Source organism: Myxine glutinosa, chromosome 2 (assembly GCF_964187855.1).
Source record: "Myxine glutinosa chromosome 2, kmMyxGlut1.1, whole genome shotgun sequence".
NCBI lineage: Eukaryota > Metazoa > Chordata > Myxini > Myxiniformes > Myxinidae > Myxine > Myxine glutinosa.
Genome location: NC_136262.1, coordinates 98,822,671 through 98,848,229, shown reverse-complemented (window position 1 = coordinate 98,848,229; position 25,559 = coordinate 98,822,671).

Sequence of the window (25,559 nt, the reverse complement as noted above, 5' to 3'; positions counted from 1 at the left end):
GTCTTTGTTTGATTCACAATCTTATGCACCTCTAATTTGTAATTAAAATACTTTAAGACCAACCTCGGCCCGCACAGGCCTGGTTATCTTCAACGAAATTCGTCACCAAACACCGGAACCAATGAGATTCGAGCATTTGAAAAAATATTTCAAAAACCAAATCACTCAATGGAGGCCGCCATCTTCCGGATGCGGAAGTATGCCTAAAAAAATTGCAAAAAAGTTCAATAGGAGTTTGTGTCACCCGTCTTTGTTTGATTCACAATCTTATGCAGCTCTAATTTGTAATTAAAATACTTTAAGACCAACCTCGTTATCTTCAACGAAAATCGTCACCAAACACCGGAACCAATGAGATTCGAGCATTTGAAAAATTATTTCAAAAACCAAATCACTCAATGGAGGCCGCCATCTTCCGGATGCGGAAGTATGCATAAAAAAATTGCAAAAAAGTTCAATAGGAGTTTGTGTCACCCGTCTTTGTTTGATTCACAATCTTATGCAGCTCTAATTTGTAATTAAAATACTTTAAGACCAACCTCGTTATCTTCAACGAAAATCGTCACCAAACACCGGAACCAATGAGATTCGAGCATTTGAAAAAATATTTCAAAAAAGCTTATTACGCATTTCGGAGGGTGAAAACGGCGTCAAATATTATAAAATTGACGAAGAATTATTTTTTAGAAATCTCGCGGCCGTAGGGGATAGTTTCTCACGGCCGGAAATATCCGAAGTTCAGACGGAATTCACCGAATTAATCAAGAAGTAAATTTTATCAATTTTAATCTCATCCAGAATGCAAATGGTGTCATTTTAGGTCTGAATTTGCGAAATTTTGTGAGCTGACCAATCAGCGATCAGCTTAGGTCAGCCAATCAGCGCCATCGACACGGTTTGATTAACGACAGTCACACATTGCCGTTGAAACGGCGCTATCGTCTGATCTGTCGGCACTGATCTTACTGCAAGCTAACTTCTTCTGGTGGAGGAAGCCGCAGTGTCCGGAGAGAACCAGTCCTGACAGCGACTGAAGTTAGAAGACGACACACATACTGTGAAAACGTATATTAAGCCCAGTTAAAATTTCTTAAAATAGGCCCTAAGCTAGCACATCGTATAGTTACTTCCTTAAGCTTCTTGTGACATTTATTGTATGTAGATATTGGGGAGGACTGTCTGCTCTTCTCTTTTACCAAGTCTTATCAGGTACGGTACCTACTACACCTACCTACTACCAACTACCTAACCTACTGATGCCATAGTGATGGGTAAAATAGTGGCAAGAGGCTTTGGCTTCGCCGGCTCATTGCGGCTTTGCAGTCGGGTACTAGTAGCCGGCGAAGCCGGTGTTGTGAATGAACGCGTACGTATTATGTTGAAAAACCAGATTATGCTGGATCCTTTGAGAATTCCAAGCTTTGACGCACCAAATCACTCAATGGAGGCCGACATCTTCCGGATGCGGAAGTACGCATAAAAATTTGAGAAAAAGTTCAATAGGAGTTTGTTTCACTCGTATTTTTTTGATTCACAATCTTATGCACCTCTAATTTGTAATTAAAATACTTTAAGACCAACCTCGTTCCCCGGGCCTGCACGGGCCCTGGATATCTTCAACGAAACTCGTCACCAAACACCGGAACCAATGAGATTCGAGTATTTGAAAAAATATTTTTTAAAAGCTTATTACGCGTTTCGGAGGCTGAAAACGGCATCAAATATTCTAAAATTGACGAAGAATTATTTTTTAGAAATCTCGCGGCCGTAGGGGGTCGTTTTTCACGGCCGGAAATATCCGAAGTTGAGACGGAATTCACCGAATTAATCAAGAAAGAAATTTTATAAATTTTAATCTCATCCAGAATGCAAATGGTGTCATTTTGAACTAGGTACGGTACCTACTACACCGACCTACTACCAACTACCTAACCTACTGATGCCATAGTGATGGGTAAAATAGTGGCAAGAGGCTTTGGCTTCGCCGGCTCATTGCTGCTTTGCAGTCGGGTACTAGTAATATTTTACAAGCTCGGCTTCGCCGTTGTTAGACTTTTGGTCTTGTTTTTAGATGAAAAGGTCAAAGGTCAAGGTTGCATGAAATTGTCAATTTTTGCCTGATTGACCTTAAATTTTAAGAAATTGCATGTTGGGTCACTGAATCGGTTCACCAATTAAAAGCTTGAAGTTAAATTTTTTAGATCAAAAACTCAAAGGTCAAAGTTGCATAACATCGTCAATTTTTATTTTGTGTTTTTTAAACTGTTTTTGTCATGTTTAGCCTACGGCATAATAAGAAAACGTCTGAATAGAAACGGACGTGGACGAGTTTTGCATTTTCAGATACTTTTAGTTACATTTATTTTTAGAAACGGCATTTGAGAAATGGCACAATAACGTGGAATGACACTCAAGCTGTTATGTATACACCTTAACATGGTCTTTTTTGTAAGGCAGAAAAAGGCAATACAACATGGGACTTCCTCTGGATCATTTGCAGTCAAGTCTAAAGCAACAGAGGCTAAGCGACTGCGGAAACAAGGTGAAGACCTCTTACTCGTGATACAATTAGGTGCTTTGAAGCATCACTTGTAATATTCTCTCCCACCATCACCAGGATCCGCACAACAGTACGGTACACATTTCCGTAGATAATTTGTGTAGGCCCCCCTTCGGAACTCTCAAGGTAAGGGCGGGGGCAAATCAAGTAGCTACAACCTTTATCTTATGACCCTTAGCCCACCTGGCCAGTTTGGTTGAGATTGACAACAGACACGCAGAGACAGAAAGACAGACAGACACCAAATTGCAAATGTTAGTGTGATGATGATAAAACATCAAGGTACATTTCAGGAACGAGGGCATGGTTTATACACTGTCCTTTAACTTTACCTTCGTGACAACTATAAATAAATTTGGTCATGGTTGGGAAATGTTAGAAGTGATGAAAGGTTATATTTTTAACTGCAACAGAAGATAATTCTTGGTGAGGCCAAAAGGAATCGTTTTGTTTGTCAGCTGCTAACACCAAAAAGTTAGTGTAGAAATCACAGCAGTAGCATTTTCCCAGCAGACATGGACGACGTAGGAAAAATGCGCAGCTATGGTTTCCAAGCTGTCTGTGTGGCCAGGTGAAAGGAATGCCTTTACTTTTGGCCAAGAACACGTAGAGTAAGACATTTAAATACGGCCAAAATGAACACATTACATCTAGTGAGAGCTAAATATTATGATTTACAGACTGACAGACTTCCTTTAATACCCCCCCCCCCCCCCCCCCCCATTGTCCAAAGAATTCTAAAATGGTGAGATTTTCACCTTTGCGGTACCAGCCTGTCTTGAGGCCTTAATATTATGATACAAGTATGGAAAATTATTATTAGCTTTCAAAATTACCAACGTGCTATAATACTGAGGGTTATGGAACCGGCCCCTGGGTGAAGGAACATCCATGACACGTCGGAGTTCTCGAGTCAGTTATATCGTTAGTATGTGTAACCAGATGGGCTCCACCCTTTGTCAAAGTGAAACGGGGTAGATGCATTGTTTGGGCTGTAGTATCGGTCTTCTTCCTCCTCTTCTATACCTCCAATGTTCTTCCATTATCCTCCTTTAAATCCTCTTTTAGCCATGGCTCACATACGGTGGTTTCCATTTCATGCACCACACAGTACAAATTCGGTTCTCTCTCTTCCCTCAAATTACCATTTAACACACATCAAACAAAAAACACATCAGGTACAAACTGTTATTTGTAAATCCCCTTTCTTTCTTTTGTTAACCGTCAAATACAGCACCCCCACACAACCACCTTATAAGACACAGCAGCACAAACAACCACAATTGAGATGTCAAAGATGACGACAACACCATTCCTTTTCAAACACGGTGGGCGGGAAAGATCGCTGGGCGGGAAAACCTGTTAAGAAAGAAGCAGACTCGACTTGGGGGAAGACTCTGACTCGGGAATGATTGACAGCAAAGGAGGCGTTGGCTGGTGAGCACACCAATGACAAAGCACTGTCATGCGTCAAAGGGCAAGCAACGACCACCACTCCACCTCCCGCAAACTTTGATCCCCCAAGTCTCCGTCCCGCTCAAGCTGCTTAAAAGGCGGAACGCCAGAGAGATTATCGCTGTTGAAACGTGCCGGAGACAGCCAGCCTGCCTGTTCGAGCCGAGAAAGGAGTAACCATAGTTGGAGTCTGCGCTGGAGCCAGGACAGGCTGTGCTGAAGCCAGGACGCGCTGTGCCAGACGGCACTGGGAGAACGGTGCAACGACAGAGGCATGAGAGTAAACGAGCTGAGAGGTCCCAGGCATGGGGAGATAACTCCATTACTGATGCACACTTCCATCTCTTGCTATCCCTACAATAATTCCTAATTTGTCTCCCATGACTCAGAAAGATCATTCCAATTATAAAGAGCTGTCGGTGACTTGCCTCTTGACCATTCTGGGCAAGGCGTTCCACACGCACCTCACATTTTCCTCTAAACTCAAAAGCATACATCGCCCAGATTGTCTCACTTGCATTCATACCCTTCTGCTTTCCTTAAAAAAAAAACCCACCTTTAGAGGCCATTTTTCCCCGCAAAGCGGGGGTTGGCCTTTTTCGGGCACCGTGGTTGTTGTTGTTTTTGTTGGTCCCCTTTTGAAGCAATGTTTTACGGCCAGATGCCCTTCCTGTCGCCAACCCTGTTAGTCACCTCTTGTGACACACAGGGAATTACCAGTGAACTGGTACTCAATTAAGCCGACCTTGGAAGGTATGACAGGCTGAGTCAACCCCCCTGGTGTTAATTCAGTGATTGACTGGGATTCGAACCCAGGATCCTAGGAATCCTAAGCTGGCACTGGGATTCGAACCCAGGATCCTAGGTATAATCCTAAGCTGGCACCCTAGCCACTAGCCCAACACCAGGCTTTCCTTACCCCTCTTTATTCCTCAATTGTTTCCCATTTCGGGATTGGCACACATCCATCGACGTGTGCCACAGTGACTCAAAGGCTGAACCAATATCTTGCTCTGCTTCTATCTTCTTCTCTTCGTATCTACGTTTCCTCCATATGATTCTGCTGACACCATGTCCTATGTTTAGTTACTTAAGGTAAGATTGTAGAAGGGGAATAAGTGCTAAGGGTTAAAATCTGTTCTTCTGTACGTTTTCTTGATTGGTTGCTGTGCCTGTATAGATGTGCCTTTCATAAATTGATCGCTGTGCCTTGTAAAATCCGTGTTTGCTTTATTTGGTAAATGGTTTTCCATCCTCCCCGTTTTGTATCATTCTCTCTAATGGCTCAATTTAGTGTGTAAGATTAGATAGACGGCAAGATCTGCCACACCGATTGGCTCCGTAAATTATCCAGTGCATACTTAACGGTTCTGTTCGGTCATACATAATAAATAGATGATTGCGCACTGAGGGTACGTGACCCAATTGCATCGTCAACCCACCGGAAAGGTAATGCATTTGTAAAATAGTGAGGACCCTGCCAGGTTTTGAGATATTGATCATCCTCTGTAGTTGTTTGCCAACCCAATGGTCTGTGGACTTATCCATGGCGCAGCGGCCAGAGTTTGGGAAGAGTCCGAGAAGTCCCCCTCGTAGTGAACTCCGAACCATGAGTCCATAACAAAACTTATCTCACCATTATTCACTCAATCACCAATTGTGTAACAGACAGCTTGGAGTTTGAAGGGAAATGATGGAGGAGTTCATGGATATTCTGCAGACCCTTCCCATTCCAGCAGTAGCCATTCATTTAATGTCAGCGAACACACCAATGGCATGCTCTTTATTTTGGTTTGGGGTAATTACCTACTTGCTAATGGGATAAAAGGCAAAGTGCACTGACGAGACGCCAACCTTGATGTTAAGGTTTTGAGAAAATGACGTTCACTGTAAAATAATCTTCCCAGGCCTTGCCCACGACCTTTAGTGGCATCACTGAGCCCCCAAATGGTGAGTAACTTAGATAATTAAGGATGGTGTGAGCTCAAACTATGCTCCTCTTCCATTCAGATTTGTTTCTGGTGTGGCTCTTACCCTATTACACAGCATTAGTGGAGTTGACTCATCTACCAGATCCATTTCACTTTAACTTGTGACTTTCACTACCTATCCTGAACAATCCTCTTGGCTTCATCATTTTCAGGGAATCTTCCTCATTATTCACCTCGCCCTTATTTACATCCGAGTCCCATCCGCTAGCATTAGTTGGTGAACGTTAAAGATATCCTCGCTTAAAGTTGGCAAGAAAATGTGGAGATCAACAAGTAAAAATGAATTATTGTATTTCACTCCAGAGTAATAATAAATATCAAGCTAAAACCTATATTTGCCAATTTCGATGAGTTAAGCAAAGTTTGACATAAGTTTGTGTGTTCTTGACAGGAGGAATTAAGCAATTAAAATGCATTCTTACCTTGTTGTGTGGAAGGCGAGACCTGGGCAAATATTCAAGACAGGAAGCCATGCCAAGCCTCCTGAAAAGACAGTCACAATACAACGAGGGCTTCGAGCCGACGGGTCTAGACCTGTCAGTGCTGGATTCCAAGAAGTGAAATGAGCCGTATTCTTGAAACGTGTGATAATGTCTTTTAAAACCGTGTCCAGGTTCAAACATTAAACATGTCGTTTCATCAACACCATGACTGCATTGCCACTGATTCGTAGCTTGGAAGCGCGGCGCAGACTTGAAGGGGAACAAAATGGAAACATTTTCCAACATGGAAACAAGTTTCAAGCAACGTCTGCGTCGTGTCATGAGAGGGTATAGAAAGGCTCGTTTGTTTTGGTGCCAATCAGTCGGTGTGGAATACTAACACACCACTGCTTGTCAACAAGCCCTTGATGGGATGCACAGGAGGAGGAATGGCATAGCTGTGTGTGCGGGAGCCAGAGAATGTACGTTTTACCTCCAAACAGGTGCCTGAAAACCATTTAAATCGATCCGAGCCAAACTTCTCCGCTTGCAAGTCTTGTGGCCGCTAGCCAAGCTTAGAGAAGCATTCCCAGTTAAGCTCCCCCCAGACGGTGTCGACTTTTCCCTTTGCCAGGAAAGGCTTCTCGCAAGGACTTGTCATGTCAAAAAATGGTGAACTCGACAGATAAACAGACTTTGTGGGTGCGGAATTGCACAAACAGCACTCGAAGTATGGCTCAAATGCAAAGTAATTACACATGGATCGATGACCTGTTCTTGGATTCGTAACACATTGTTGCTTATATGACCAAAGAAGAGCGCGTTTGCATATGTGCGCATGTATTGTTTTCACAGATTGTTCATTTTGGTAATATCAATGTCCTGTTTTTGTTATGCATTGCTACGTCTGGACAATTTGTACCATTGAGGCATGCTTGTTTTGCGATGGGCTGGAAAGACCGTCACGCAGAAGGCAGCAATGGTGGAGTCACCAAGAAATCCATTCTCAACTATAACAGCACTCGGTAGGGCACATACCTCCGCCAGGCTGAGCAGTTTACATTTTGTATCCCACTGGACCTTAAGCAAATTCTAATCAGCTTGTTCATGTCACCTACCCGACTCATCCAACCAAGCTTTGTCATAATTAATCCATAACCTTTTAAGATAGCATGCTATATATCTAATTATCTAACATATAAAGCTCCATCTCACCAATGACTCACAAACTCACTCACTGACTGATATTAATGCTCGGTACCTTCCGGGTGTCGTAGAGAGCTGAAACTTGGCGTGCCAACGGACATCAAAGCCAATACACCGGAGAAATCGCAAAACCGTCGAAAAGCGTCCAGAAATGAAAATGTAAGGAAAAAACCGTAAACGCATTAATAAATAAAAACAAATCTCAATCAACATATAGCATTTGAAAATTCAATTTTTTGTAACTGTGAACTGAGAAATAAAAACCTCAAAGAAGATTTACGTAAAAAACGGTAAAGGTAAATGTGTCTGTAATTTTAAAAAACCGTCAATCTATATCAAGCAGGAGGTCGGTGATGCTTGCCTATAATCACAAAGCTTCTATTTATTATGTACCTACATACAGAGCATGATTCATTATTGCTTACCACCATGAGTAAGCATACCCCACTAGTATATATATATATATGGATCTTACGGATCTCGGACGTCGGCGCTCCCCTTATCAAGGGGGGCGGGGGGGGGGGGTTTAATCCCCTTGTCTTTTTATCTGGCCGACCCGAGTCCTGGGGGTTATAACGTCCTTCCCGGCGCGGCGTTAGGTCGGGTTTGTTAGGCCTCGGGGTTCACTACTACCTAAGTACTAACACCGGCTGGAAACGAGGGAATAACTCCCGCTCGAACCACGGATATGATGGAGAATGCCGAGCGGATGGCAATCCGCGATCCGAGCTATTAACAAATGACTAGACCCGACTCTAAGCGGTTTCCAATCGTGCCACGTTTACCAAATGATAGAAAGGACGGATGCGATCGGATGGAGAGGAAACCAGAAGGTAGGAAGAACAAAGATGGGTTTATTCACAAATATACAGAAAGAAGAGGAAACGAAAGAATGTACAAGATAGGGAGATAGTCAGGTTCACTATGTCAATAAATTATATTTCGTTCAAAATCATGGTAGATTAGCAAACCTATACATTTTTGGAAAGGTTATAGCATAAGGAAACTAATAATCAATGTTTACATTTGGAGAGATACCTGTATGGCGGCCATTTTGGATTTTCAAAATGGCCACTGTAAAATACATATTTTGTTCTATTTCTGCCTCTAATTACCCTAAAAACTTTTTAAAATATACTAAACCTATATTTTCAGGGACAAGGAATCCAATGAAAGTATCAAATTAGTGCTATGGGGAATGGTAAGACACGAATCAAAGGTTTTGAATTGCAAAATACTGTCTTTATATTCGCGATAAGTTGCATAATCAAATACATGTTATCATTTTGTACAGGCAGTTAATAACATCAAAATGTGTCACAATAATTCATATCACCAAACATACACAGGCAGTCAGCAAAATCATATATACACATGCAGTCAGTATAACTTCACATCTACACAGGCAGTCAATGACAAAATATACACAGGCAGTCAATGGCATCAAACATACACGATTACAGAATATGCCATTTAGAGTTCGTCATCACTGTCCTGTGTGTCGTATCCGACAACATAGTCCGCATCGTTTTCACAGTCCGTTCCACACAAGCAAAGGTCGGTCAAATTGATTGGCAAATCGAATTGGTCGAATGGTCGATCGAATCGAATTCGATGAATCGAATCGAATCGAATCGATCGAATTGGTCGAATGGTCGAATGGTCGATCGAAGCGATTGGTCGAATGGTCGAATGGTCGAATTGGTCAAATGGAATTGGTCGATTGGTCGAATTGGTCGAATCGAATTGGTCAGAATTGGCAAATGTAAACATTGATTTTCAGATTTTCCATGTAATAACGTTTCCAAAAATGTATAGGTTTGCTAATCTACCATGATTTTGAACGAAAAAACATAGTGAACCTGACTAAGAGGAAGAAGCAGCACACAGGGCAGTCTTAAAAACAGTCTTATTCTAATACCCCAGACAAACGTACACACTCACACGGGGATTGTAGCTGGATTGTAGATGGATTGTAGAGGGTCCCGCGATGGGGTCCCGGCTCCAGTCGGCTCCAGTCCAGCGGCGAAACCCGGCAGGCAGCTCCACGCGTAGTTGGACGCGAGCGGACAGTTTATGTAACGGGGGAGGCTGGGACGCTGCGTACGTAATTCGTGCACACTTGTGCCAAACGCTCTCTCTCTCTCAAGTCATCCTTTGATAAGGTGCGCTCTCCCAATTAGTTCTGTGATCAATGCCGTGCGCACGCAAGTCCCGTGGTGAAGGTGAGCTCTCTCCCGCAGTAAGTCCGAGTCCGTGAAAGGGCTTTGCGTTCGCACTTATATAATGCGAGCAGAGATCGCTCCGCGCGCCCCCAAAACCACGCCTGTCGGCAATCTCACCTCAGCCCTGGTTGGCTGGTGAGGGCTTACCGGCCACGCCTTTGACGGCTTGTTGACATGCCCCACCTTCTTCTTGGCGTTCCGCCCCCTTTTTCCTGGCCTCACCGTGTGTCTTATGGCGGCGCTTGAGCGAGCGCTAAGGCAGCGAACGCTGCTGGCAGAGGCGCGTAATGGCGTCGCTTGGAGAGAGAGGTTGGCAAAAATGGACAGAATGGGCCTACTCTTATTTGATCGACACAATGCAGATTCAACTATTGGAAACACGGCCTTATCTAAAACACATACTAATGAAATAACTGAAGTCCTATGGTGGCCTACGTGTTGCTTGTGGACTAACTAGGGGTGCTACCTTTAACCTTTAATGAGGAGATATTTACAAGAGTTTATATACAAGTGTGGGTTCTCAAAACCGCAACAATATATATATATATATATATTGTTACGGTTTTTAGAACCTTCACTTTGTACATTTTGGTAAATGTTCCCTTATAAATAATCCCCTGTAAATATCCCCATTATTTGGCTGATATTAAAGATCGCACCCTAGTTAGTCCATGTACAACACGTAGAACACCATAGGACCTCTCTGTAGTTATCTCATTATTATGTGTTTTAGTTAAGGATCTGTTCCCAATAGTTGAATCTGCATTGCATTAATCAAATAAGATAGGCCCCTTCAATTATCCCCAATCATCTCTCTCTCTTCAAAGTGCAGTAGCGGTACGGCAGCGTTCGCTGCCATTTGTCTTGGTTTGTTTGCTGGTGCCAAGCCACCATTACGCATGCGGTAACCTGGAGGAAAAAGGGGAGGAGAGGGTTCGAGCGCCAGGAACGAGGCGTGGCCTGTCAATGTCTCCTCAAGAGATGGAGCCAGCGAGCCCTCGCCGGCCAACCAGGGCTGAGGTGAGCCGACCGGTAGGCGTGTCCTAGGAGCTGGCGGCTGGATACAAGAACGCCCAATAAAAGCGGCTGCGAGGGACTGCTTCGAGAGATGAGTGCGAAGGTCCGAAGTATGAGGTACCAGATGAGAACATGACGAATCGTAAGGCAGGAGAGTGGGTCCGTTGACGACGACAATACCGTGATATATTCGCATTGTCCAACCACGTGAAACCGATACGTGCAGCTGCCGCCGGGTTTCGCCTCAAGCCCGGAGCGTGACCTGGAGCGGACCTCGACGCTGTGCCATCTGCCCGGACCTTCCTGCCCTGCCATCTGCTTTTACCTTCTCCCCCTTCCAGCCATTCTTTCCTGCCATTCCCTATTCGTGTGAGTCTGTTTGTTCTGTCAGGGCGTATGGTTATATAAGACTGTCTTAAGGCTGCCCTGTGTATCTGCTTCTTCCTCTCCTTGTAAATGCCCTTCTTTCATTTCCTCTTCGGGTTTCGTGTGCATAATTAATAAATATCTGTTCTTCCTTTACTTTGGTTTCTTCTTCCCCCGATCGCTTTAGTCCCTTCCCAATTGAGTACCTGTGGCATGATTCGGCCAATGCTCGGAGTCGGGTTTAGTCCTTTGTTAATGGCCCGAGTCGCAGTTCGCTTCGCTCAGCGCATCCAATCACGCTGCAGCCCGGGTGGGAGTGTCTCCTCGCTTACGGCCGGTGGTGGTAATTAGGTAGTAAGACGGATTGGGCTTACAACCCTACTCACCACCGACCGGAAGTGACGTCATACTTCCAGGACCGGCGGACGGCCAGCTTAACAGGACAAGGGGATTAACCCCCCCCCCCCTTTACTAACGGGAGTGCCATCCCCTGGATCCGTACCAATATATATACGACAATAGATACATCGAGATTATACGACAATGCTCGTATAATCTCCACCATATAGCTCGTATAATCTCCAATCATCCACCATATACGACAATGCTCACGGAACACACCAAGCAAGCGGCTCGCTAACGGAACATACCGAGCAAGCTGCATGCCAACGGAACACATCGAGCAAGCTGCTTGCTCACGGAACACACCGAGCAAGCTGCTTGCACACGGAACACACCGAGCAAGCGGCTTGCTCACGGAACACACCGAACAAGCTGCTTGCACACGGAACACACCGAGCAAGCGGCTTTCTCATGGAACACACCGAGCAAGCTGCTTGCTCACGGAACACACCGAGCAAGCGGCTCGCTAACGGAACACAACAAGCAAGCTGCTTGCTCACGGAACACACCGAGCAAGCTGCTTGCTCACGGAACACACCGCGCAAGCTGCTTGCTCACGGAACACCCCGAGCAAGCGGCTTGCTCACGCAACACACCGAGCTAGCGGCTTGCTCACGGAACACAACGAGCAAGCGGCTCGCTAACGGAACACCCCGAGTAAGCGGCTCGCTCACGGAACACACCGAGCAAGCTGCTCGCTAACGGAACTCAACAAGCAAGCTGCTCACTAACGGATCACAACAAGCAAGCTGCTCGCTAACGGAACACAACAAGCAAGCTGCTCGCTAACGGAACACAACAAGCAAGCTGCTCGCTAACGGAACACAACAAGCAAGTTGCTCGCTAACGGATCACAACAAGCAAGTTGCTCGCTAACGGATCACAACAAGCAAGCTGCTCGCTAACGGATCACAACAAGCAAGCTGCTCGCTAACGGATCACAACAAGCAAGCTGCTTGCTTACGGAACACACCGAGCAAGCAGCTCACTAACGGAACACAACAAGCAAGCTGCTCGCTAACGGAACACAACAAGCAAGCTGCTCGCTAACGGAACACAACAAGCAAGTTGCTCGCTAACGGATCACAACAAGCAAGCTGCTCGCTAACGGATCACAACAAGCAAGCTGCTCGCTAACGGATCACAACAAGCAAGCTGCTCGCTAACGGAACACAACAAGCAAGCTGCTCGCTAACGGATCACAACAAGCAAGCTGCTCGCTAACGGAACACACCGAGCAAGCTGCTCGCTAACGGAACACACCATTTGTGAAGAAAGTCATATATGACTATCTTCACTCTTCGAGCATTTAAAATTACGCCTTTGATGTTGAACTTCGCAGGCTGACAGTATGTCCTAGACCTAGAAATACACACACTCATCTCTAAGCTGTCCGGCCTGGGTTCGAATCCCGACCCAGCTATAAACGATCATCCTGGTGTTTCACAGGCAGTGTGATTCATCAATGAGTGTGCCATCCCTCAGATTGACGTTACATTAAACTGGGAGTCCCGTCTGTTGGTTGGTGGACTTTAAAGATCCCATGGTGTCCTTCACAAAGAGTAGGCGAGTATGGTGGCACCATGGCTAGGCTAATGTCAGGCTTGGCCAGCCGGTTCGTGAATGACTTGGCCCAAGCTTCCCCCCGGCCGACCCCACAAGGGGGATGTTAGTGGCTGTTAAAGAACAACAGCTTTGTTGAACTTCACGAATAATAAATGCCAAGTAATCCCATAGTGTGCCAGAAATGAAATAAACAAATAAATGAAGGAAACACATGACATCATGTTTCCGCTCGTTCGGTCCATCATGAACAGTGAGAGGAGAGAAGAACTAGATGACCTGCTTGTCCTTATTCTCAATGGCAAAACTCCACACACCAAGTACGCTCACCTTGTCGATGTTTGACCTGAGGTTGCTTTGAGTGCTCAACTTCAGGTACAGACACAGCAAACTCGGCGATTTCGACACCAGCAGCAGTTTTCTCGCCTTGATTAATTGGTTGTTTGTTTTAATGTTTATTGTTTAATGATACACCATTTAAATTACATATTGGAGAATATACATTCCATATTATATCACCTGTTATAGTAGAGGAAACGAAAGTGAAAAAGTGGCTTAGAAATTGATTTGGAAATCATTTCATGTTAGAGACTGGCATCCAGTGGGAAGAGGTAGGGCATGGGGTGGTGCATCGGGCGAGGGTGGATGCCAGCTGAGATGTTCCCGAAAAGGGTCATTTTAACCCCTTTTGTTGCTAAATCAGTATTTCCGAAGTGTTGAAAAAGAGAAGAGATGTTTGTAACAATATCCCATTTATTTGCCCAGCCATTCTACTCTACATGGGGTTTTTATACATCATTTTGTTGCTGATGATATTGCCTACAAAATGCATCTCAGTATTTTTAAATATATATATAATTAAGGGGTTACCATGGTTACAGTGGGGGTCAAAGGTCAACCTATGGCAAAAATATATAATTTTCTCACACTTTCTAATAGATGGGCAAAATGCCATATAAAACTAAATTTACTGGTTCTAATTGCTTTTATTTATCAATCCTCACATAGAAGAGCAGTTTTTAGTGAGGGAAGATTGATGTAATACCCCTCTGTGGGCAATTAGTGAAGGGTGAAAATTAACCTTTTCTTCAAAAATACATAGAAATTGTGAAAAAAACCTCTGCTTTGTATTTACCGGTACATGGAATTGTTAAGTGTGATGTTATAGCATACAGTATGCATTGGAAAATGTCTCCAAACCACCATGGTCAAGATTCCTAGTATTGTTTGAGGCTCCATCAAAGAAGAAGTCCTCAAGGCTGGTGAAACAGGAGCATCCCGAGTTGATACATTTGTCTCCACTCGCCTTATTGAGAAGTCAACAGACTTTCATGCTACATTATCTAGGAACAAAACACCATCAATAAGCAGGATGTACAAAGTAAGCATTCAACCAAGTGGAGCTGGCAAACGGAAAGAGATCAAAGCTGACAGGAATCTAATCCAAAGACTGTTTGTGGCAGCACAGGGAGGGATAGATGTAGACCTGAATAACATCCTGAGGCATGAGCTTTCATCAGTCCCACGTGCACTAGCGGACACCAATGGGAAACTCCATTCTACCGACAAGTCCCAGCTTCAAGAAATGCTGACCTAGGACATAGAAGTGTCAAAAAACCTTCCCAAGAGTACAGCGAAAACCTGCTTGATCATTGACGGCCCTGCACTGATACAAGCAATTGGCAAGCCTGAGAAATCAGAGACTTTTGGAGATCTGAGCAATGTATTCTGTACCAGTGTCTTAAACCGCTTTGGTCCCATGTACTCCAGGGTTGATGTTGTGTTCGATCGGTATCAGGAGGTCTCCATCAAATCTGGCACAAGGGAAAAAAGAGCCGGCAAAACCCGCCCAATCAGACGGGTCATCAGTTCAAAGGACGTGAAGCTCCCCTCCAACTTCAACTCATTCCTCAGCCTCTCTGCCCACAAGGCTGACTTGGCAGCATTTCTTTCCGGATCTCTCATAGAGATGGCGGAGAAGGAGCTACAGCCAACATATGAATTAGTTGTTGCCGGCGGGTTTGAGGATTTGATGAGGGTATGGATTTCTACCGGCAGAAGCACCAACTCCACGAACGCAAACCATGAAGAGGCGGACACCAGGATCATCTTGCATGCCAGGGATGCGACACCACAGGGCTACCAGGGATGTGTCCTTCAATGCCGAGACACAGATGTCCTGGTTGTGGCACTGGGCCTGCGAGATCACCTATCTCCAGAGGTGTGGTTCAGTTCAGGATTGAAATCCAAACGTCCCTTCATCCCCATCCATCAGATCTCACTACCAGAAGATCAAATTCAGACAATTATTGCATTCCATGCACTAACAGGTTGTGACACAGTCAGCCAGTTCGCCGGTATAGGGAAGAAGACTGCGTTGAAAGTGTTCACTGAAGAGTCAGCATGCCTCCAGAAGATGGGGTCTAAAAACATCAGTGACCAATTGATCCAAGACGCTGAGAAGTTTGTGTGCAAACTGTACCTAAAAACCACCCCTCTTACGGCAATTGATCAAGTTCGCCGAGAAATGTTCCTTCAAGGAAAGCGTTCGCTTGATGCTCTTTCCCCCTCCAAGGATGCACTGGAAATGCATATTCGTCGAGCAAACTACCAATGCCTTGTCTGGAAGGAGTCACTAAGCCCAGTGCAAGATCTGCCTGATCCAACAACCAGTGGATGGAAGAATGATAGTAGTGGAAACCTCGTTCCCAATTTGATAACCCTGAGCCCTCTTCCAAAAGCTTGCAAGGAGCTTGTGAGCTGCTTTTGCACATCTGGTTGTGGAAAAAGATGCGGCTGCTTCCGTGCAGGACAAAAGACCTGCATTAGTGCTTGCACTTGTAGGGGATCATGCACCAATTCACAGGATGATGATGAAGATGTGTAGGTAGTCGGAGCCCCGGTTCAAACTATGTTATCCGTAGGTTGTTGGCAAACAGAATAAAGTCTCAAACAATACTAGGAATCTTGACCATGGTGGTTTGGAGACATTTTCCAATGCATACTGTATTACTGTATGCTATAACATCACACTTAACAATTCCATGTACCGGTAAATACAAGACAGAGGTTTTTTCACAATTTCTATGTATTTTTGAAGAAAAGGTTAATTTTCACCCTTCACTAATTGCCCACAGAGGGGTATTACATCAATCTTCCCTCACTAAAAACTGCTCTTCTATGTGAGGATTGATAAATAAAAGCAATTAGAACCAGTAAATTGAGTTTTATATGGCATTTTGCCTATCTATTAGAAAGTGTGAGAAAATTATATATTTTTGCCATAGGTTGACCTGTGACCCCCACTGTAACCATGGTAACCCCTTAATATATATATATATATTTTAAAATACTGAGATGCATTTTGTAGGCAATATCATCAGCAACAAAATGATGTATAAAAACCCCATGTAGAGTAAAATGGCTGGGCAAATAAATGGGATATTGTTACAAACATCTCTTCTCTTTTTCAACACTTCGGAAATACTGATTTAGCAAAAAAGGGGTTAAAATGACCCTTTTCGAAAAAATCTCAGCTGGCATCCACCCTCGCCCGATGCACCACCCCATTCCCTACCTGTTTCCAGTGGATGCCTGCTTTTAACATGAAATGATTTTCAAAATGAATTTTTCAAGCTCATTTCCTCTGCTATTATATTTTATAGAGCTGCATTTAATACGGGTATATCTTTTGAGAGAAACTAAACACACTAACCACTCAAAGCAGTCAATACACCATCAATATCCGGGTTTAAGGTGCGTTTCACCCACTGCGCATGTGCAGCAGCTAATTAATTGCATTATCGTTATCACAATAGTATATCTAAAGCACAATTAACGCCCAGCACTGATATCCAAATCTATATATATATATATATAATATATATACATATATATATATATATATATATATATATATACATATATATATATATATATATATATATATATATATATATATATATTGAAGGAACTGCGCTCCAACGCGAGTCGAAAGAATTGACGCGACCAAAGACGGAATTCGTCCGAGTTGCTTTATTGAAACCAAACAGCTCAGATATTCTGACAAGCCCGTTTTTCGGGCAACAATATATATACACATTTATGTCGGGAAGTTTGCCCGGCAAAAGCTATACCGGGCATGCCCGGGTATCAAGGGCGAGCCTTGGAAAGGCGAGTCTGGACCTGCCCGGGCGTGTTTGGCTGCGGCCTGGCAAGTCGAGGCTGGGCGTGCCCGGGCGCTCTGGGCGAGCCCTGGAAAGGCGAGAGCGGGCATGCCCGGGAAAGACGAGACCGGGCGTGCCCGGGAGGTTCGGGCGTGCCCGGGAACAGTGAGTCCGGGCATGCCCGGGAGAGGCGCGTCTGGCCGTGTTCTGGCCGGTGCAAGGCGATTATGTACATCCAGCGGTAACCGCTACACACGCCCCTCCAGAATCGACCTGCACCGGCAGGGTCAATTTAAGGGGGGTCCGGATGACCCGGCCGAAGCGACCCCTGGAGGGTCGTGGGGAGGGGTCTGACGTGGTGGTGGGTGGTCGAGCGGGGGGAACTGTGGACGGGGGGCGGCCTCGCCGCGGAGGAAGGGCCAACCGTGGTGGTCGGTCGACGTCCATGTGCGCCGGTTTGAGGCGGTCCACAGAAATCCGGTCCGGCCGGCCGCCGAAGTCGACGATGAAAGACTTGTCGCCCCGTCGCAGGACCCGGAAGGGCCTGTCGTACGGCGGCCGGAGTGGCCCCCGGTGCGCGTCATGACGCACAAAGACGTACTCCGCTGTGCGAAGCGCCGGGGGGACGTAGGACTGGGGGCCACCGTGGCGGGACGTCGGCACGGGGGCAAATCGTCGGGCGGCCTCCTGGAGGTCCGAGCGCTGGCGAGCGGCGGACCAGGGACTGGTAGCGTCAGGCACGAATTCGCCCGGGACGCGGAGTGGCTGGCCGTAGACGAGCTCGGCGGCGGACGCCTGGAGGTCTTCCTTGGGGGCCGTGCGAAGGCCCAAAAGGACCCACGGCAGCCGGTCGGCCCAACCGTCGTCCTGAAGGCCGGCCATGAGTGCGGCCTTCATGGAGCGGTGAAACCGCTCGCACAACCCATTGGCTTGGGGGTGGTAGGCCATGGTGCGGTGCAGCGTGACCCCCAACGAACGGGCGACCGCGCCCCAAAGCTCAGACGTGAACTGTGGGCCGCGGTCGGACGAGATGTCCGCTGGTGCGCCGAAGCGCGCGACCCAGGTGGCGATGAACGCCTGCGCCACGTCGGCGGTGGTGGTGGAGGTGAGGGGCACGGCCTCCGGCCACCTGGTGGTCCTGTCCACCATGGTGAGCAGGTGGGTGAACCCCCGCGAGGGGGGCAGGGGACCCACCAGGTCCACGTGGACGTGGTCGAAACGCCGTTCAGGCACGGCGAAAGGTGCCAGCGGGGCCTGGGTGTGGCGGTGGACCTTGGCTCGCTGGCAGGCCGTGCAGGCATTGGCCCAGTTGCGGATGTTTCGTCGAAGGCCGTGCCAGACGAAACGCGCCGACACCAGCTTCTGAGAAGCTTTCCGGCCCGGGTGAGAAAGGCCGTGGATGGAGGCGAAGATGCGGCGCTGCCAGGAAACGGGCACGATGGGGCGAGGCTGGCCCTGGGAGACGTCGCAGAGCATGACGGTGCCCGCGAAGGGGATGTCGGCCAGGCGGAGGCCCGTGTCCGCCACGCGGAGTGCCTGCACCGAGGCGTCGGTGGTCTGGTCGGCCGCCATGAGCGTGAAGTCCACGCCGAGGTGGACCGCGTTCGCGCTGGTCCGCGAAAGGCAGTCGGCCACGGCGTTGTCTTTGCCGGCGACGTGCTGGATGTCCGTGGTGAACTCCGACACGGCGGAGAGGTGGCGCTGCTGGCGGGCCGACCACGGCTCCGTGACCTTAGCCATTGCATAGACCAACGGCTTGTGGTCGACGAAAGCCGTGAACGGGCGGCCCTCCAGGAGGTGTCGGAAATGGCGAACGGCCAGGAATAGCCCGAGCAGCTCGCGGTCGAACGTGCTGTAGTTTAACTCGTTCGGCCGGAGTTGCCGGCTGAAAAAAGTGAGTGGCTGCCAAACCCCGTCCACCCATTGCTCATGGACGGCGCCCACCGCGTAGTTGGAGGCGTCCGTAGTGAGGGCGATGGGCGCGTTGAGCACCGGGTGAGCCAGCAGCGTTGCGTCGGCGAGGGCCCGTTTGGCACTGGCGAAGGCCGCGTCCATGGCCGCGGACCAAACAATGTCATGCTTGGCCGGCTTGCCCCGGAGGGCCTCGTAAAGGGGCCGCATGAGCTGAGCAGCGCGGGGCACGAATCGGTGATAAAAATTCACCATGCCGAGGAACTCTTGGAGGGCCTTGATGGAACGGGGACGCGGGAACGTGGTGATGGCCTCGACCTTGGTCGGCAGCGGCACGGCCCCGGTCTTGGTGATGCGGTGGCCCAAAAAGTCAACGGTCGTCGCGCCGAAGTGGCATTTGACCGGGTTGACAATTAAGCCGTGCTCGCTGAGGCGACTGAACAGTGTTCGGAGGTGGAGGAGGTGCTCGGCGCGGGACGTGCTGGCGACGAGGATGTCGTCCAGATAGACGAAAAGAAACGGCAGGTCGCGCAGCACGCCGTCCATCAAGCGCTGGAACGCCTGGGCCGCGTTTTTGAGGCCAAACGGCATCCGCAAAAATTCGAACAGGCCGAACGGCGTGATGACGGCCGTCTTCGGGACGTCGGCCGCCCGGACAGGTACCTGGTGGTAGCCCCGTATCAGGTCAATTTTCGAAAAGATGACCCGTCCCGCCAAACGGGCGGAAAAGTCCTGAATATGCGGGATCGGGTACCTGTCGGGGATGGTAGCGTCATTGAGACGGCGGTAGTCGCCACACGGGCGCCATCCACCCCCCGGCTTTGGCACGATGTGCAGTGGCGAGGCCCACGCGCTATCGGAGCGCCGCACGATGCCGAGGTGCTCCAACGCGTCGAATTCGGCCTTTGCCACGGCGAGCTTGGCTGGGTCGAGGCGGCGGGCCCTGGCGTAGACCGGCGGGCCCGTAGTGGGTATGTGGTGCTCGATCCCGTGCCGCACCGCGACGGCCGAAAACGTCGGCCGCGTGAGGGCCGGGAATTCCACGAGCAGGCGAGCGAACTCGTTCGTTGCCGGGAGGGCGCACGCCAGTTCGGTCGGCGCGGAGCTGCTCATTGTGCACGCCAGGGAGCTGAAGGTCTCGGCGTGGACAAGGCGACGTCGTTTGACGTCGACCAGCAGCCCGTGCGCGCAGAGGAAGTCGGCGCCCAGCAAAGCCACGGGGATGCTGGCGGTAACAAAAGTCCATTGAAAGCGCTGGCTGCCGAAGCAGAGGGTGACGACGCGTGGGCCGAAAGTGCGTATGGCCGAGCCATTAGCAGCGACCAAAGAGGGGCCGCAAACTGCGTCCAGCCTGTCCTGCTCGGAGGCAGGTATGACGCTCAGTTGGGCGCCGGTGTCGCACAGGAAACGCCGTCCAGACGCTTTGTCCCGAATAAACAGCAAGTTGCCCGAGTGGCCGGCGCTCATGGCTGGGAATGAACGCCGGCCCGGCCGTTTCCCGACCTGCCGAAAGTGCACGGGGGCTGGCACGTCCGAGCCTTGTGTCCGAACCTGGCGTGGTAATAACACCACGCCCGGTCAGGTGGAGGCCCCGTCCGTCGTGTCGGAAGCGGGCGGTGCGGCGTGGCGGCCGCCAGTTGCACCGGCAGTTCGGCCTCCAACCGCGCAGGGCGCTCGGGCGTCGTGGGCGTCTCCTCGGACGGCGGCGGGCTCCAGGTAACCGCGCCGATGTGCTGGCCCGCCGAGGAGATCTTATCGGCTTCCCTGGCGAGGGCGCGGGAATCCGTGATCAACGTGCCAGCCAGGGCGAGGCGTACCGGGTTAGGCAGCTGACGGAGGAACAGCTCCCGGAACAGGAATGCCGGAGAGTGCTCGCCGAGCAACGAGAGCATATAGTCCATGCGCTCGGACGGGCGCGTGTCGCCGAGCTCGGGCAGGTCAAGCAGGCGCCGTGCGCGTGCTGCCGGTGAGAGGGCGAAAGCGCCGAGGAGGAGCGTCTTCAGCGCGTCGTATTTGTCAGCAGCCGGCGGGTGCTGGAGGAGGCTCAAGGCGCGGGCCGCGGTGGTGGAACCGAGCGCCGCCACAACATGATGGAAGCGGGTGTCGTCCGCGGTGATGCCTCGCAGGGCGAACTGGGAGTCCGCCTGGGCGAACCAAACAGCCGCGTGAGTCTCCCAGAAGGTAGGCAGTTTAAGCGTCACTGCCGTATCCATGTCGGTAGGTCACCAATGAAGGAACTGCGCTCCAACGCGAGTCGAAAGAATTGACGCGACCAAATACGGAATTCGTCCGAGTTGCTTTATTGAAACCAAACAGCTCAGGTATTCTGACAAGCCCGTTTTTCGGGCAACAATATATATACACATTTATGTCGGGAAGTTTGCCCGGCAAAAGCTATACCGGGCATGCCCGGGTATCAAGGGCGAGCCTTGGAAAGGCGAGTCTGGACCTGCCCGGGCGTGTTTGGCTGCGGCCTGGCAAGTCGAGGCTGGGCGTGCCCGGGCGCTCTGGGCGAGCCCTGGAAAGGCGAGAGCGGGCATGCCCGGGAAAGACGAGACCGGGCATGCCCGGGAGGTTCGGGCGTGCCCGGGAACAGTGAGTCCGGGCATGCCCGGGAGAGGCGCGTCTGGCCGTGTTCTGGCCGGTGCAAGGCGATTATGTACATCCAGCGGTAACCGCTACAATATATATATATATATATATATATATATATATATATATATATATATATATATATATATATATATATATATATATATATATATATATATATATATTGTTGTGGATATGAGAATGGTGTTTTCTTTTTGTTGTTGTGTAAATTGTTGTAAAAATATCGCCCTCCTTCCTCCAGTTATGTATAATGGTCAAAGTGCGTCCCGTAATTAGTTCATAAGCACTCACGTTAGCCAATCATAGATTTCCCCCCTTGTTGACAGTTATTTCCTTATTCTGTGTATTAGGCTAAGGATTTGTCTTCCATTAATTTGACACTCCATTGCACTGCATTAAATAAAGTAGATCCCTCCGACATGGCATCTTCCAAGTGCCAGGTTTAGCCACTTTGCTGCATTTCATCTGCCGTCCACTTTGCTGCAATTGCCAACTGCATTTGGGCGGTTTTCTTCATTCGCCATTGCTGTCCTTTGGCTGGGGCTAGCTCGAATCGCCCCAAAACCACCATTGGCCACGAGGCAAGGTCGGGGAAGAAGGGCGTGTCTCCACCTCGTCATAGAGGGGAGGAGTGAACCAGCCCTTGCCGACCAACCCAAATTCCAGGGGTTGGCTTTAGAGGGTGGAGAGAGAACGTTTGGGGGAGGTTCGCAAAAGGGTCAAGGGTGGGGCTTATATAACCCGAGGAAGACGCCCCCAGAAGAGTCGAGGAGGGAGGGGATCAGATCACAGACAAGCCAAAAAGAGAGTCCTGGAGTTTGTGAGAGAGGGAGAGAGAACCCGTCACGCCAGACCCCCCACCAGCAGCGTTCGCTCCACCAAGCAGCTCCGACCCGTTACCCCACGCACACGACAGGATCGGTGGCATCGGCGGCCGTCGAGGTCCAGCCCGACGTCCCGTGCGGGATCAAGCTCCAGCCAGCTCCGTGCCTTCCTCCCCCTCCAGCCACCCACCTCCTTCCGATCCTTCCTGCCTGCAAATTCCCAATTCGTGTGAGTCCGTCTTCGTTTGTTCTGTCCTGGGTTAAGTAAGACTGTAATAGATAAGCTAGTATTTTCACTGTGTCTTTCTGGTCCGTCCCTCTTTCTGCTTTATTTTCTTATCTTTCCTTCTTCCTTGGTTTCTTTCAATCCTGTAAATAGTAATAAATAATAATCGTATTTCAAACCCTTTTTGTCTCCTTCTTCTTCTTCACATCCGTGTCGCCTTTGTCTTTTCCCTATTGAATATCTGTGGTGCGATTTTGGCCAACGTTCAGGAATCGGGTTAGTCGGGGTAACTGTTCGGGCGCGGCGGCCATCCGCTCGGCAAATCCAGTAACATCTTATCCGTGTCCATAACAATTGGTGCCAGGAGCGAGAACGGACCTGAAGCGCTTAGTGCGCTCAAATTACGAGTGGGCCGAAATTTGTTTTATAAAAACTTAAATTTGAAAATCGTGCCATGGACAATCAAGGCGATCGGATGCAGGCGGGGGCAAAGGAGCAACAGACTTATGGGGTTTATGGCAGTGAAAACTGCCCGGGAGGGTTAGGATATAGTGTGTAGGGACCTAGAGATGACCTTAGGTAATGTTAAGGTTAGGTAGTGACAAAGATACCTGTAGTAGGGACGCAGGTAGGTTAGTGTGGATGATAATGATGTGGTATGTGCTTAGTTTAAAGGGAAGACGGGGAGCACTAGGTTAGCAGGGCAACAGGTAGTTCAGATGATGCCGTGTGTATGGTTAAAAGGTGTGATTGCACAGGTGTGCAACTGAACAAGTGTATGGAGCAGTGTTTGAGGGAGTGATGGTGACGTGTGTTGTGTTGACCAAATGGTCCAGGAAGGAAGGAGGGTGCAGGTGGCACCAGGTGTGATTGCACAGGTGTGCAACTACAGGTGAATGGAGAACAAGTGTATGGAATAAATGGTCTGGAGTATATGGAGTATTGGAATGGATGGTCGTGGAGTGAGTATGGTGGAAACTGTGGAGTGGAGTGGATGGTGCGAAGATGTGGATGGGGGAAAGGAGGATGGACCCCATCACGAATACCCGGGGAGGGTAGTATAAGAGTTAGGTAGAGGGTACAGGTAAATTGTGGTTGGATATTGGCATCTGTGGTGCGTGGTGAAAGAATGGTATTTGAATGGGTGCATTAGTGTTGTGGAAATGGCTGGGCGTGTAGCCTGTTAGTGTGTGTAGTTGGTTGACACTCCGCCACTGTTAGGATGTCGGCCAGGTGAGGCCGCAGGTGGGCTCTGGGAGCCGGTAGAGTTGTTGTGGATGGGGCCCGAGGATCCGGAGGACGGACCCAGGTAGCCCAGTGCCAGAGGGCACCGAGGGGTGACAGAGCCAGGAGGGGCCTTCCCCAGTTAGATAGGTTAGGTGAGGAGCAGGTAAGCTCGGAGGCAACTACAGTGGTGGAGGTGTGCAGGTGGGTAGGCCTGCTGGGAGAGCTACACGCCCCAGTCCTGAAATTGTGCAAGGGCACAGGGAGTTTCATCGGGGGAGTGAGACCCCAAATTGAGAAGCACCACAGTTTGGTCAATGGGAATTGGTTTTTAGAACCCATAGTGTAAGTTGGCCAATGGATTGGCAGGGAAAGACCCCGGGTAGTGTAAAGTGTGTTAATGTCATTTAGAAGGTAGTTAGGATGGAGATCTCCTCGCACCATCTGCATCCACTCACCTGAGGTAATGATGGTACTCCACACCATGCCATGGTTTGTTGGTTTTTTATTATGTGCAAATGTTTTGGATTGTGAGACGCATCATGACGTGGGTGTGACATTGTGCTGTGTTCCATCTCTTCCTCCTTATGAGGATTGATGATGAATTGGGTGATGGCAAATTTTGGTTTGAGGGATTGTGGAGACGAATTTGGTATAGGGGAAATATGGGGAAGACGTGACAGTAGTGACGAATTTGTAATGTGTAGATTGTTGTAAATAAGGGGTAAGGGCAAGGGTAGTGTAGGTGACAGGGGGGGGGGGGGTGACGTACGGTAGGGACGAGCTTTTCTCCGCTCCGTCTCCATACGCACCTCGCCTTGCATTGCCTTGTTTTGATGTGTACCCTTAAGACCTTACCCCTCGCTCATCTGTCTTTTCCCCCCTTTGTCTCCCACATGAGGACCTGTGCGCCACTGGGCGCCGAGGGGAGCGTGCGAGAGTCCGCCATTGAGCGCCCGAACCTCTCGCAACCACAGCTGTCTGCATCGATGCACCACCTTATGGACCACATGTCTGTGGCTGAGCACCACTTATGGACCCCATGGGTTGGGGCATGGCCCCTCTGCTGGAACCGGCCATGAAGGCCCGAGATCTTGCTGGCGGACCTTGGTCACAGGGCACCTATGCCCCACAGGTGAACCACACTAGTCGGCCCTGTGGGCCATAAATAAATAAAAATGGACACGTTGGGTGCATTTTATTATTGCAAATAGGCCGCCAGCAAAGAAGATGACAACATCTGGAAGAACAAATAACCAGCAGAGGGAGCCGAAGAGCAAGAGACCACCAGCAGGGTTTGTCGGTTTATTTTTTATTGAACTGTGGTGACTGTGCACCGATTGGTGCTTGAGGGTGCTTTGGTGCGTTTTTGGGTGCTTTCATGGTGC